Here is a 12853-nt window from a genome sequence, read left to right on the forward strand (position 1 = left end):
TGAATATTTGTTTTCACTTTTGGGGGTATATACCTAGGAGTGAAATTGCTGGGTCACATAGTAATTCTGTGTTTAGCTTTTTTTTTGTCAGTACTGGAGATTGAACCCAGTGACACTCTAGCACTGAACTATATCCCTAGCCCTTTTGAAATTTTTATTTTGAGATGGGGTCTTGCTAAATTTCCCAGACAGGACTTGAACTTGAGACCCTCTTACCTCAGCCCCACTCAGTGGTGGGATTACAGGCCTATGCCATCATGCCCAGCTGTATTTAACATTTTAAAGAACCACTAAATTGTTATCTACAGTGATTGCAACATTCTAAGTTCCTATTGACAATGTACTCTGCTAGTATTTCTGTTTCTTCACATACTCACCAACACTGATTGCTTGCCTTCCTTCCTTCCTTCCTTTGTTCCTTCCTTTCCTCCTCCCCCTCCCCTTCCTCCCTCACCCTTCTTTTTCTTCCCTTCCTTCTTTCTCTCTCTCCTTTTCTCCCACTCTTCCTTCTTTCCTCCTCCTCCTCCTTCTCTGTCTCTGTCTCACCCTCTGTCTCTCTCTTCCATCTGGTGGATAGAAAGTAATAAATACCATTATGGTTATCATTTGTATTTCCTTAATGACCTATGATGTTAAAAATGTTTTTATGTGCTTTTTAACCATTTGTATATTTTCTCTGGGGAAATGTCTATTAAAATTCTTTTCTCATTTTTAAATTGGATGTTTTTGTCTTTTTTTTTCTTGTGCTATAACAGTTGTTTATTCATTCTGGATACTAAGCCCTTATTGTATATATGATTAGCAGATATTTTCTCCCATTATATGTATTGTCTTTTTCTTTTTTTGATAAGATCCCTTTGATGCACAATTGTTCTAATATTTATGATATCCACTTCACCCATTTTTATTTAATTTAAAAAAATTTTATTTTTAAAAGAGACATGAGAAGGATTTATTAGGGTAGATATAGGATGTATTCAAGAATGGAGTATGGTGCCGGGCGAAAAGAGGCACTGTATTTTTCTTTTGTTACATATGCTTTTGGTGTCAAATCTGAGTTCCTTGACAAATTTAAAGTTATGAAGATTCACCCCCTTGTTTCCTTTCAATAATCTTATTTTTGTTGTTATATTTAAGCCATTGATCTTCTCTGAGTTAATATTTGATTATGAAATGAGGTAGGGGATCAGACTTATTCTTTTGTTCATGATTACATAGTTTTTTTTTCAGAGCTGTTTGTTGAAAAGCCCATTCTTTCCCCATGGGATGATCTTGGTACCCTTGTCAGAAAGTGACTGACCATATATATTGCAGATGATTTGTACATAATTAATTCTATTTCATTGGGGTATGTGGGTACCCTTGTGCTGGTACTGTGGTTTTTATGGTGGTGAGTATGGAACCCAAGACTCCATGTATAAGAGGCAAACATACTACCACGAGCTATAACTCACCTTACATTGTTTTGATTACTGTAACTTTGGTGTAAGTTACGAAAACAGGAAGTGTGAGTTTTTTTAACTTTATTTTTTCTTCTTTCAATATTGTTTTGGCTATGCCTAACCGCTTATAATTCTGTAAAGATTTGAGGATTGGCTTTCCATTTCTGCAAAAATGACCATCGGAATTTTGATAGAGATTGCTCTAAAAGTGTAGATTTCTTTGGGAAATAGTGCCATCTTTTAAAGATTACATTTTGCCATGGTAGGGATTGAGCTCAGGGACTAGCACATCTAGTACATATCACTGAGAGACATTCCCAGCCCTATATTTTCTCTAAGCCTTCCTATCCATGAAAACTGATACCTTTCCACTTATTTAGGTCTTCTTTCAGTAATGTTTCATAGTTTTCAATGTACAAAGGTTTCACTTCATCGGTTAACTCTATTGTTACATTTTTTTGCTTTTGGATGCTCTTGTAAATGGAATTGTTTTCTTAATTTTCTTTTTAGATTGTTTGTTATGGATATGTTAAAAACACAACTTAGCTTTTATGTGTTGATCTTCTACTTGCAAGTTTGCTGAATTTGTTTTTTAGCTCTCATAGATTTTTGTTGGATTGTTTGGGATTGTCTATATATATAGAATCATGTCACAGGCAAACAAATATAGTTTTATTCTTTCCTTTTCAGTTTGGACACCTTTTGAGTGCTTTTCCTTGCCAAATTTCCCTGTCTTGGACTTTCAGTACAATATTGAATGGCAGTGGGAAAAATGGGAGTGAGACTAGGATGTTCATTTTCACAACTTCTATTCCACACTCTACTGAAGGTAATGGATTTTTCAGAAAAATTTCCATCTATTCCAATTCGCAAACTAAAGCCAATGATTCAGTAATGTTCTGCTTTTCCCTGGTGAGAATTTTGGGCAAGCTTATTGCATGTAATACACATATTTAAGAACCTAGAAATGTTGGAGTAGTCTTCCTAGGAGGAGGACAATGACTGCCTCAAGGCTCTGTGTCTTACTCTGGAAAAAGTTGGATGTACTTTCAGATGAGTCTATCAACTCAAAATGTTTTTTCAAATCAAGGTCACTCATTTAGTAAGAGTGCTATTTTTCTTAGGAACTTCTAGTTCTCTGTAGTTATGTAAAATAAATTTTAAAAGGGAGAGGAATAGGGAACTGCCAATAGTTGACAGTTGGAGAAATGAGAGAAGAATAGGAAGAAGAGAAGACAAGCAGAGTTAAAAGGAATTTAGCAAAAGAGGAAACTAAATGCTGATTATTATTTCGTGGCCCTTAGCATCACTATATCACCTCACAATGCAAAAAATGCAATCAATAACTTAATTTTTAAAAATGAGTCCATTTCTCAACCCCATTCTTGGACTCCTGGGGCATGAACCCAATGTCCCCAGCCACTACCAGTGGGAGGAGAGGGAACCAGGACACCTAAGAGTTGTTTGGGGCAGCACAGTCAAAAACTGTGTTTTTAATTCCTTGTTAATGCCAGGGAAATTAGTCATTACATGAACTCATAAAACAATCCTATAAAAACAGTTATTTGGATACATTTCTGCTGGGATAGGGAATGGAAGTGAAATATCACATAACTTATCCCTGTAAAAATGCATTGATGATTTTCTTCCAACAGAACCTTCATGGTGGTGATTTGAGGATAGCTCAACCAAAAAGTATTTAGACCAATGAACAGATGGTCACTTCCTAAGCAACTTAATCTTGGGAGACCTCATAATTAACTGTCCAAACTAGGAAACTTTTGAGGAAGGAGGAAAGAGCTATTAATTATACCAAACAATAGGCACAAACCAGTTCTGTCTTAGGTAGAGATAGTCGGCTGGTCATTCTAACTAAAACCCTTAGGACTAGTTGAAGTTTTGTACTCATTGTTATTACTACATTTGCCATGGAAAAATTGGTAAGAAGAGAAATTTTTTATTCTTCTACACAGATGTTCAATGGAGGAGTAAATGAGGTCATCAGCATGTATTGTTATGGTGGACTAATGGAGGCCCCTGAAACATTACTGGAAATCTCTGCAGTAGGCTTCAGTCTCCTGCTCAGTATATAACATAGGCCTGAGAAAAAAACTAAAAGACAGAATTAAGAAAGACAGAAAGCAGGGTGCCAGGACAACCAATGCCAGTGCAACCAATAAAGGCCCTGGCCAGTCCAAGCCACTAATTTTTACTAGTAATCAATTGGGGGTAAAGAAAAGCTACATGCAAGGGCAGTACAACATGTGAGTATGCAGTCATGTGGTTTCTATGGACATTAATGGATACAAGGCTTATAAAAAAAGACAAAGCATTCTTGAATTAGGAACAGAATAGACAAAATACATGATTATAATTTAACATTGCTTTCTAGTTAAGAAGGTTTTACCTGTGAAAACAGAGTTTGGGTGCAAGTTACTCTGACTTTGGCATGTAGGCTTCGGCTGGACTCATTTCTCAAAACAAGCCAATTGTGAGGTTAACTCTTCATAGCCTGCATGGCTTGTAGCCTGCTTCAAGCATAATCAGTATTGCAGTCTTCTGCAACGGCTGCCTTGTCCAGTTCTCCCATGTGCTTTTCTAGTATTGTGAGGCTGGACTGGGGCCAACCCAAATCAAGTTAATACCAAAGTGGCCAAGATAGAGCTGCCTGGTGGGTTTAGCTCACACAAAGACCAGGGAGAAGAGAAACAGGATTTAGCCTAAGGGCCCTTCTTGTGCCCTACGTAGACATCATACCAGTGAAGCAACCTGGGACCACCTCAGTCTCGCCAGAGCCCATAAAGTGTAGGAAGCCCTTAAGATTTGATTGTTTCCAGGAATTAGTAGTTAATGAGTATGATAATTCTGGTTAGGGCCAGTTTTACCCCCTGATACTTCCTTGATAAGTAAATTGCACAACTAAGCAACCAACCAAATAATAAAAGCTTCTACATGAACGTACTCAATCATGGGGAGGCCATTTATGATTCCAAGGGCTAAAGGTAATGATGGTTAAAAATCAGATACAATTTCATTATAAGTAAATATTCTAAAGGTTATTTGTTTGAATTTAGCAAAAACTTATGCTTAATAATCACTCTCCAATATAAGACTGTGCCTTTGCGGATCAGTATAATGAAGCCATTGTGGGTAAGGATGGTCACTGGTAATAACAGCAAAAGTACAGTAGTCTTCTTTACCCACAGTGCTGTGTAGTCTGATTTCATTTATCTGTGGTCATCTATAATGTGAAAATATTAAATGGAAAGTCCCAGAAATAAACAATTGCTAATTGTGAAGTTGTGTGTCACGCTGGGTAATATGGTGAAATCTGATGCCATCCCAGCCATATCCACGCTGTTTATGTCACCTACCTGTTAGTCACTTCGTAGCTGTCTCAGTTATTAGACTGTCTGTCATGCTTTTGCAATGCCTGTGTTCAAGAAACTCTTATTTTGCTTGATAATGTCCCTGAAGGGTAAGAATAATGATGTTGACAATTCAGATATGCCAAAGAGAAGCTATAACGTATCTCCTACAAGTGAGAAGGTGGAAGTATAATGAGATGCTTTGAGTAACTCGAAGCTGACTAATATAACATGGCTAATCATTTGGGGTAGAATGTATTTTGGGGTTAACCACCAAGCATAACATTATAATAAATGTTATGTATAGTCACATAACATTTATTAGAGTTGTATATTATTGTAATTATTCTATTAGTTGTTATTGTTAACCTCTCACTATGCCTGCCTAATCTATAAATTAACCTTTATTATAGGTATGCATGAGCATGGAAAAACACAGTGATATAGGTTTTGTTTTATCTGTCATTTCAGGCAACCAGGTAGCTCCGGGAACACATGCCTGATGTAGAGCGAAGACTACAGTGATAAAATTATCTGTGAGCATCTATTGTGTTCTAGGTACAGGTGGGCTGTCTAAGTGACATGGTTACTCTGTAGCAGGAGGGTGCAGAGCTGAAATGAAAGTTCATGCCCTTTTCACTCTGCTACTGATACCCAATCCACAGATATTATGGATAAGGGGAAAAGCATTGAGACACAGTTCAGGGGACCTCGGTCTTAGCCGTGTCTTTAATAATTGCAAGTCATGTGCTCTCTCTGAATCATAGCTCATTCACTTGTTAAAGGAAGTTAATACAAGCCCTACTGGAATTCCAGGATGCTGGTGAATATCAAATGTGAAGTATATAAAAATACTTTTGACAGTACAAAGAGCCGTGATGACTTAATAAAAAGATTTAAATCACGCTTGCATCATGACTTTCAGGAAAAATTCTTGTAGCCTGGAAACATTTTCTGCTCTATTTTTCAGGTGTGAAAAACAGAGCAAAAAAGCGTCTTTGTCCCCTCACTCATTCCAGCATTTCTCTGTCCTCAAAAGAGACTGTGGGACCCACGTCCCATCCTCTGTCTTCCTGGATTGAGATGTGAGTGGCAGAGTGCATTTTGGGTCAGCCACCAGGACCACTGCAATAAGGAAGGACTGAACCACTGGACACTGTGTAACCTCTACTTACAGACTGCAGAGGAGATTCCTCGTTACCCTGCTTGGTGACAATAAAATATCTGCCATTTTGTATTTCTTGTCACCCAGACAGGTTTCACACTCACCAGTGTGAAGAAATGTGTAATACACTCTCTGTTTGTTGCTGCACTAATGGGCTTATTTTGAGATTTCTGTGTATATTTTTTGGGAGGTACATGAAGGATGGATCGTGGCCTCTGTTTTTTCCAAATGGGATACCCAACCTGACACACATACATTTGTTACCATAAATTGGCACACAAATTCCAAGGTAGGGAAGTTAGGGAGCTATTTCTTAGTTTTCCAGGAACATATGTGAAACTCCAATATGTTTCCAAGTGTTAGTATGAGCCATAATATCTCTTTAATAGTGGCATCCTGGAAACCAAAGAATGTGCTAACAGCAAGGCAGACCTTGAGAATGGCAATTTGTAGTTTCCTGTTTTGCTTCATTTATTAACTTGCTGAAAGTATTATGTCAGAAGTGTCAAAACCAGCATGCTTTCGAGTTAATCTTCTTAGGTACAAGTCCAGGCTCTCCATCGACGATGAGCTGTGTGACCGTAAGAGAGCTACTTACCGTCCCCAGTTTCTTCTTTTGAAAAAGAACATCTACAGCCTAGTAGTTGTTAGGGTGCAATTAGATAGTATATAGAAGGTGCTTTAGCACAATGACTGGTGTACCGAAGGCAGCCAAATAATGCTAATTGCCACTACAATGATGACTATTTTACTGTCACCAACATCACTACTATTGCTGGCTGGGTACCAGTGGGTGCATGGTGCTGAACAAGAATGAGGCAAAGCGTGAGATCCACGTAGTTACCTTGTGATGTTGTGGGACAGCAGTTGGAGAGACATGGGGGTGAGTGAGATCTGTTTTGCTACCAAACTTACCATTTCTTTGGGGGAACAAAGAACTAGAAAATGAGGTGGAGCCAGGAAGTGTCAGCTACATGGATAGACAAAGTACTGCAGTAATGTACTTTAAGTCCCATTCCCATTCTCAGTTTTTCCATTAGACTATGCCGACAACTCCAGTTGAAGATATTGTGATGAAAGAAGATTTCTACTCTTTTGGGACCTGCAAGGGGAAAGCTACAGCTGAAGTATACTGAGGGGATTGGTTGTACCTTGTGATGACTTTTGCAGAAAATAATGAGCCTGAATTCTTGACAAGAGAGAAATGTTACCTCTGAAGTCATACTTATTTTTATTTTTCTGAGCAATTTATTGACCCTGTTTGAGCTTCCACCATTGTAGCAGACTGTAGGTATTCCAGACTTGGAATTTTATTAGCTAGTGTTAAAGAATAACTAACCTCTTAGGGAGCATTCCCAGTTGTTTCTTTTTTTTGTGTGTGTGTTAAATTCTTTTATTGGTACATTGTAGGTATACAGCACAATTACATTTCTCATTGGGAATTGTACCTTTACATAATGCATCTTGGTTCTTATTTTTTCCCCATTCCTAGCCCTCCCTTCACGCCCTCCACCCTTCCCTATTTACAAAGACTTTATTTCCATTTTTTCCATTTCTCATCATTTTTCCTTTCCCTTCTTTCCTTTCCCCTGCCCCTCCCACTACCCCTACCCCTTTGGACCTTTTTCTTCCTATTTTACATTATCGATTATTCATTCTAATCATTGGTACATTTTAGGTATACAATATAATGACATTCATCATTGGAAATTTGCACCTTTACATATTCTGTCTTGGTTCTTATTTTTTCACCCTTGCCCAGCCCTCCAGCCTCCAGTCCTACCTATTTACAAAGATTTTGTTCCTATTTTTCCATTTTCTCATATTAATCCCATTCCCTTCTATCCTTTCCCCTAGCCCTCCCACTTCCTTCCCCTTTGCCCCTTTTCTTCCTATTTCACATTACCTATTATACATTTAGTCCTTATTTACACTTTCAGTTTCTCACACCAGAGAAACTATTCGGTATTTATTCATGTGTGTCCTATTTATTTCACTTAAGAGTATTGCCTCAATGTGCATCCACTTAGCTATAAATGTCTCTAATTTCTCATTTTTTATGGCTGAGTAGTACTCCATTTTATAAAAAACCCCACATTTTCTTTATCCAGTCTCCAGTTGATGGGCATTTGGGCTGTTTCCAAGTTTTAGCTATTACAAACTGCGCTACTATGAACATGGGTACACATATATCACTGTGGTATGATTCTTTTAATTCTTTGGGGAAGATCCCCAGCAGTGGAATAGCTGGGTCAAATGGGACTTCCAGTCCTAGTTCTTTGAGGTATCTCCATACTGATTTCCACAGTGGTTGCACCAGTCTACACTCTCACCAGCAGTGGAGCAGGGTTCCTCTCCCAGTTGTTTCTTGGTGAAAGAGCTGTTTCTCATCTGATAAGAAAGAGATAATCAGCAAGCTGTTACGTATATTTGGATGCCATGGAAAGTGACCTTCCTTACAAAGCCTTGCTAGAATAAGATAAACCCTTGTTTATTTTGTCTTTGTTTGTAAACCCAGCAGATGGGCAGCTGTTTATGGTGTCTATGATTACAGCTGTGCTAGTATGAAGAACTATTTTTAGTGTTCCATTCTCTGAAGGAAATATCTGAGAACCCAAAGCTTCCATTAGCAATTGAGATGATCTCAGGTACATTCCAGATCTGAACAAACTACCTAAACTGTTATATAATTTGCTCCCCTAGTTCATTGGAATTTGGTTATAATATTATATCAAGCTCATCTGAGAGGCAAGTCTTTGGCCTTTTCTTATTTTTGTCCCCTTTTTACATTTGAATGAACATTTTTTTGTTGCAGTAAAACCAACACATTGTGCATATGACAAAGCACAAAAACTATCTAGAAAAATATCTACTGATCATTTAACCATGAACCATGACTAATGGATATCTAAGTGGAACTGAGGGTAGTGACTCCAAGGGGTTCGTAGGAAAAATGTGCTCAATGCTTCTTCCCAGTCACAGTGAAGTCGTTTTTTTTCTTTTACTCCTTAATCTCAAAATGCCTAGGAAGGACCTTGTATATCACTGAGAAGGTCCTTCTGTAAAGCCCTATACTTGCTGTTCCTATGATTAAGAGAAGAAATCAAAACAAGAAACTTGCTGTCAACCAGATTTGTCAAAAGAGATTATTTTTCAAAGCTCCTAACTCAATTCATTCATGACATTAACTTTTCTCCCTGTTGAAAATAAAATCTAGAGCATAAGCTTCTGTGAAAATAGTTTCTGAAAGTTCAATTTCAGGGCATGACTCCTGCCTTTTAGTTTTGTTTTTAATACAGAGAAGGCAGAGACCTCTGATAGACTCTATTCTTCCTTTATGCTTTGGAATTAAAAAAAGATGAAACTCAGATATTTCTTTCATTGACTGTAGTCATCGTTTGAACTTCACATTTAGCTTGAAGGGAAAATTAGTTCTTCATGGAGCACATTGTGGCCTGAAGGTACAAGGAAGTGAAGTACCCTGTGTAATATCCTGAAACAGGTACTGGGACGTTCTGCTCCTGCCCAGCACCTCTGGGTAAATGACGAGACAATATCTAACGAAAATCTCATAGAGCCGGAGGACCTCCCAGAGCCATGGAGGGCATTTTCTTCAGAAAACGAACCTATCATATCAAATCAGATGTACTTTTAATCTTAGACATTATTTCTTGGTTATCTTTTTATGTCTCAACATAAATTTTGGCTCAGCAGGTTAGAACTGTGACATCAGCTCGGTTCAAAAATAACTTTCTGAATTCATTATTCTGTTTCTATTCAACAAGCAGGATTTGAGAATAAGATCATTTAATATACTTCTACTGTTCCACTAAGCAAAAATAAAATAAAAATAAATAATAGTTAGGTGAACTGAAAACCTGAAGTCTTTTCAACAGCACAAACCAAAGTACCCTTATTCAGAGTTTTTTCCTCCCAATTTCATGGTCGCAAGAGAATTGGATGATCAATAGGTGTTCACAGAGGCAGGAGCTAAAGGATTACCTGACTTCAAATCTTCAAGCTGACACCTCCTTACATCTGTCACATTAAATATAGTTCACTTTCTTCACCTTCTTCAAAGTGACATTTATCAAATCCTCACTCAAAGGCAAGGTTGGAGAGATGACAAAATTGCATTATTTAGTAGACTGCTAAAACCAACTAAGAATGATAAAGTTTAACTTCAGACATTCTTATTGTTATTTAGGACTCAGGTGAGTGCTCACCAATATGCATACACCACTTGGGGACATATATTTGCAGAAAAGTGTTATTCATCTGGAATGATTTGTTCTTTAAAACATCAGTATGAGAACAGTATTGATGCTTATTTTTTTCATAGAAATGGGACACCCTGTTTAACAAACTACAAATGATGTCCCTGAGCAGAAACATTCTAGCCTTAAAAACACATGCATTCATTAAATCCTATAGTCCTCTAACCAATCCTATAAAGTTGCATTTGGAGTTATAAAGAATCACGCATTATTTAAAGTTCCTTCTTCCCCAGCTTGACTTTATCCTTCTTCAACAATTCATCAAATGAACTAATAGGTATGTCAGAGTCATAGAGTGAAGATCTGACTTCCTCTAGGAAAATTCCTCAGATACCTGATTTCTCAAGTTACTGTCTCCCCTGGTAACTTACTCAATACCTGATGTGGTACAAAATATACCTCATATTTACACAGACTTCCTTATCTGTTGATCTCTACTTAGGTAGTTGTTTCTACCAACAGTTAAATTCTATTTCACATAAATGATGACTGCCTTGAAGGCACACAACCCTACCTGTGATCCTGTATGCAAGATCTTATATGCAGTCAGTGGTTTCTGTCCAACTCAAAGCCCAGCATTTGTTCCTGGAATTTTCTTTCTTTCCTTGTTTATTATTAGAGAAATATATGAATTATGCCATGGGATTTGTTTTAAGAAATCATAACAATGCATGCACCCCTCTTCAAAGTGGGCATTGTACTTGGTCAAATAATAGGACATTTTTGGAATTCCCTTGAGAGGATTTATTGCCCACACAAGGGAATGAATCAGCATTTCACACCGAGATTTCCAGTTTCCGCTTGTCTCACTCCCTGCCTCTTTGTCACTCACCTTGGCTGCATCCAGCCTTGTCTGGGATTCTTGGCCACATGAGTTGACTCTTCGTGAGCCTGTGAGCGAGCTGTCTCTCTCTAGACTCCTCCTCTGGACCCTACAGGGAGCAAGAACTTCCTGGGAACTAAGTCAATCTTTTCTTACAAATCAGCACCAAAACAAAGATGTAAGAGAACTATTCTTCTCCTCCATTAATCAAATGCTTTTCCATTTTTTAAATGTCTTAGATTTCTGTGTTGTAGCCCCACCTCTGCTGTTTTACCCACCCAGCAAGGTGACACGGACTCTTGCATCTATTTGCATCTCTTCTTATCTTCTCCTGGAAAATATAATTCCTCAATCTTAATTCACACTACTTAGCTAAAAACTAAATTGAAGGTCTGCATGCTTTATATATGCTTTTTAAGAGTTATATGTTTGCTTTTGCACTGGTATCCTATGAGTATTAACACATAGAAGAGAGAAGGAAACTGGCAACAAAATTGGTAGCAAAATTCAGCCTTTCTGAGACCCAGAAACCAGACACTGGAAAATAATTTAGTCAATGAAAAAAGAGAAGCAAATCCCTGGAAATTGGGATGGAACTGACAGGAAAAATTAGAAGATACAGAGAAGTTGGAAAGACAGTGCAGAGAAAAGAAGGAAATCATTTGGACTCTCTACCTGGATCTGAAGGCTCAAGGGACAGGAAGGAAACTGGGCTCCCCAGAAGCAAGGTAAGCACCCCGGGCTTGGACATGCAGGAGAAATGGCCTTGGTGAACTGCAAAAACAGCCCAGGCTTGTGCTATAAAAGAACCACTTCCACATGGCAGGCAGCAGCCAGAAAGGAAGTCAAGCCTGGGTACCTACCATACCACCAGAATGCTTGATCAGGTGCCATCTCTGGAAGGGAATATTTAAGTCTTATACTCATTTTCTATTTTAGTTTAGTGCATCGTGAGAGGTACGGGTCTAGATTCAATCTTCTGCATGTGGATGACCAGTTTTCCCCTGCAGAAAGAGGATTAATACCTAGAATACACAAAGAACTCAAAACATTAGGCCTCCCCAATAAAAGGCCCCCGAAAGGGCCAACTGAAATGAACAGACACTGCACAGAAGAATTACAAAAGGCCAATAGATAAATGAAGAAATGTTGAAGATTACTGGCCATTACAGAAATACAAATTAAAACAGCAGTAAGATTCCAACTTACCCGCCATTAAGAAATCAAATAATAACAAATGCTGACACAGCTGTGGTGAAAAAGGAACACTTTTCCATTTATGGTAGCAATGTAAACTAGTACAGTGTAACCACTATGGAGATGAGTGTGGAGATTCCTCAAAAAACGAAAACTGGAAATTCCGCTTGACCCAGCTATTCCCCTCCTAGGAAGCTTTCCAAAAAGTTAATGACATCATGTTACAAAGATACACGCACAACCCTCTTCATAGCAGCACAATTCCTGATAGCTAAATCTTGGAAGCAGCCTCTATGTTCATCAACAGAGGAACGGATAAAGAAAATCTGGCATTTACACATAATAAAGGAAAGGACAGGGGATGAAAAAAGGAATGAAGACGTGTTAGGTACCTGCGCCAACTCCATGCAAGGAATGTAAACATTATATACTGCAAACATATACAAGAAAAAAGTAAATAAATCTGAGACTCAGAACAACCAAAAACCACTTCACTTCAAGGACCCCAGTGTTATCCTCCTACAGTGACTGGGTGAGGGACAGCCATGGGAGATGGCTGCAGACAGGGAGCAGGCTAGAAA

At 38.2% G+C, this 12853-nt stretch overlaps 1 long non-coding RNA gene across 1 annotated transcript in view; it reads left to right on the forward strand.

Moving 5' to 3' along the window:
- The window catches only part of LOC147824468 (uncharacterized), a 54718-nt gene extending 52449 nt beyond the window's left edge, over positions 1–2269 (forward strand). The window contains exon 3 of the long non-coding RNA XR_015442192.1: positions 2133–2269. This is a non-coding gene — a long non-coding RNA (uncharacterized LOC147824468). The remainder of the gene's footprint in view (positions 1–2132) is intronic.
- The last annotated feature ends 10584 nt before the right edge of the window (positions 2270–12853 follow it).

The sequence above is a fragment of the Heterocephalus glaber genome, unplaced genomic scaffold (genome assembly GCF_053883595.1).
Source record: "Heterocephalus glaber isolate CG9 unplaced genomic scaffold, H.glaber_assembly_v1.0 deba00001538, whole genome shotgun sequence".
Taxonomy (NCBI): domain Eukaryota; kingdom Metazoa; phylum Chordata; class Mammalia; order Rodentia; family Bathyergidae; genus Heterocephalus; species Heterocephalus glaber.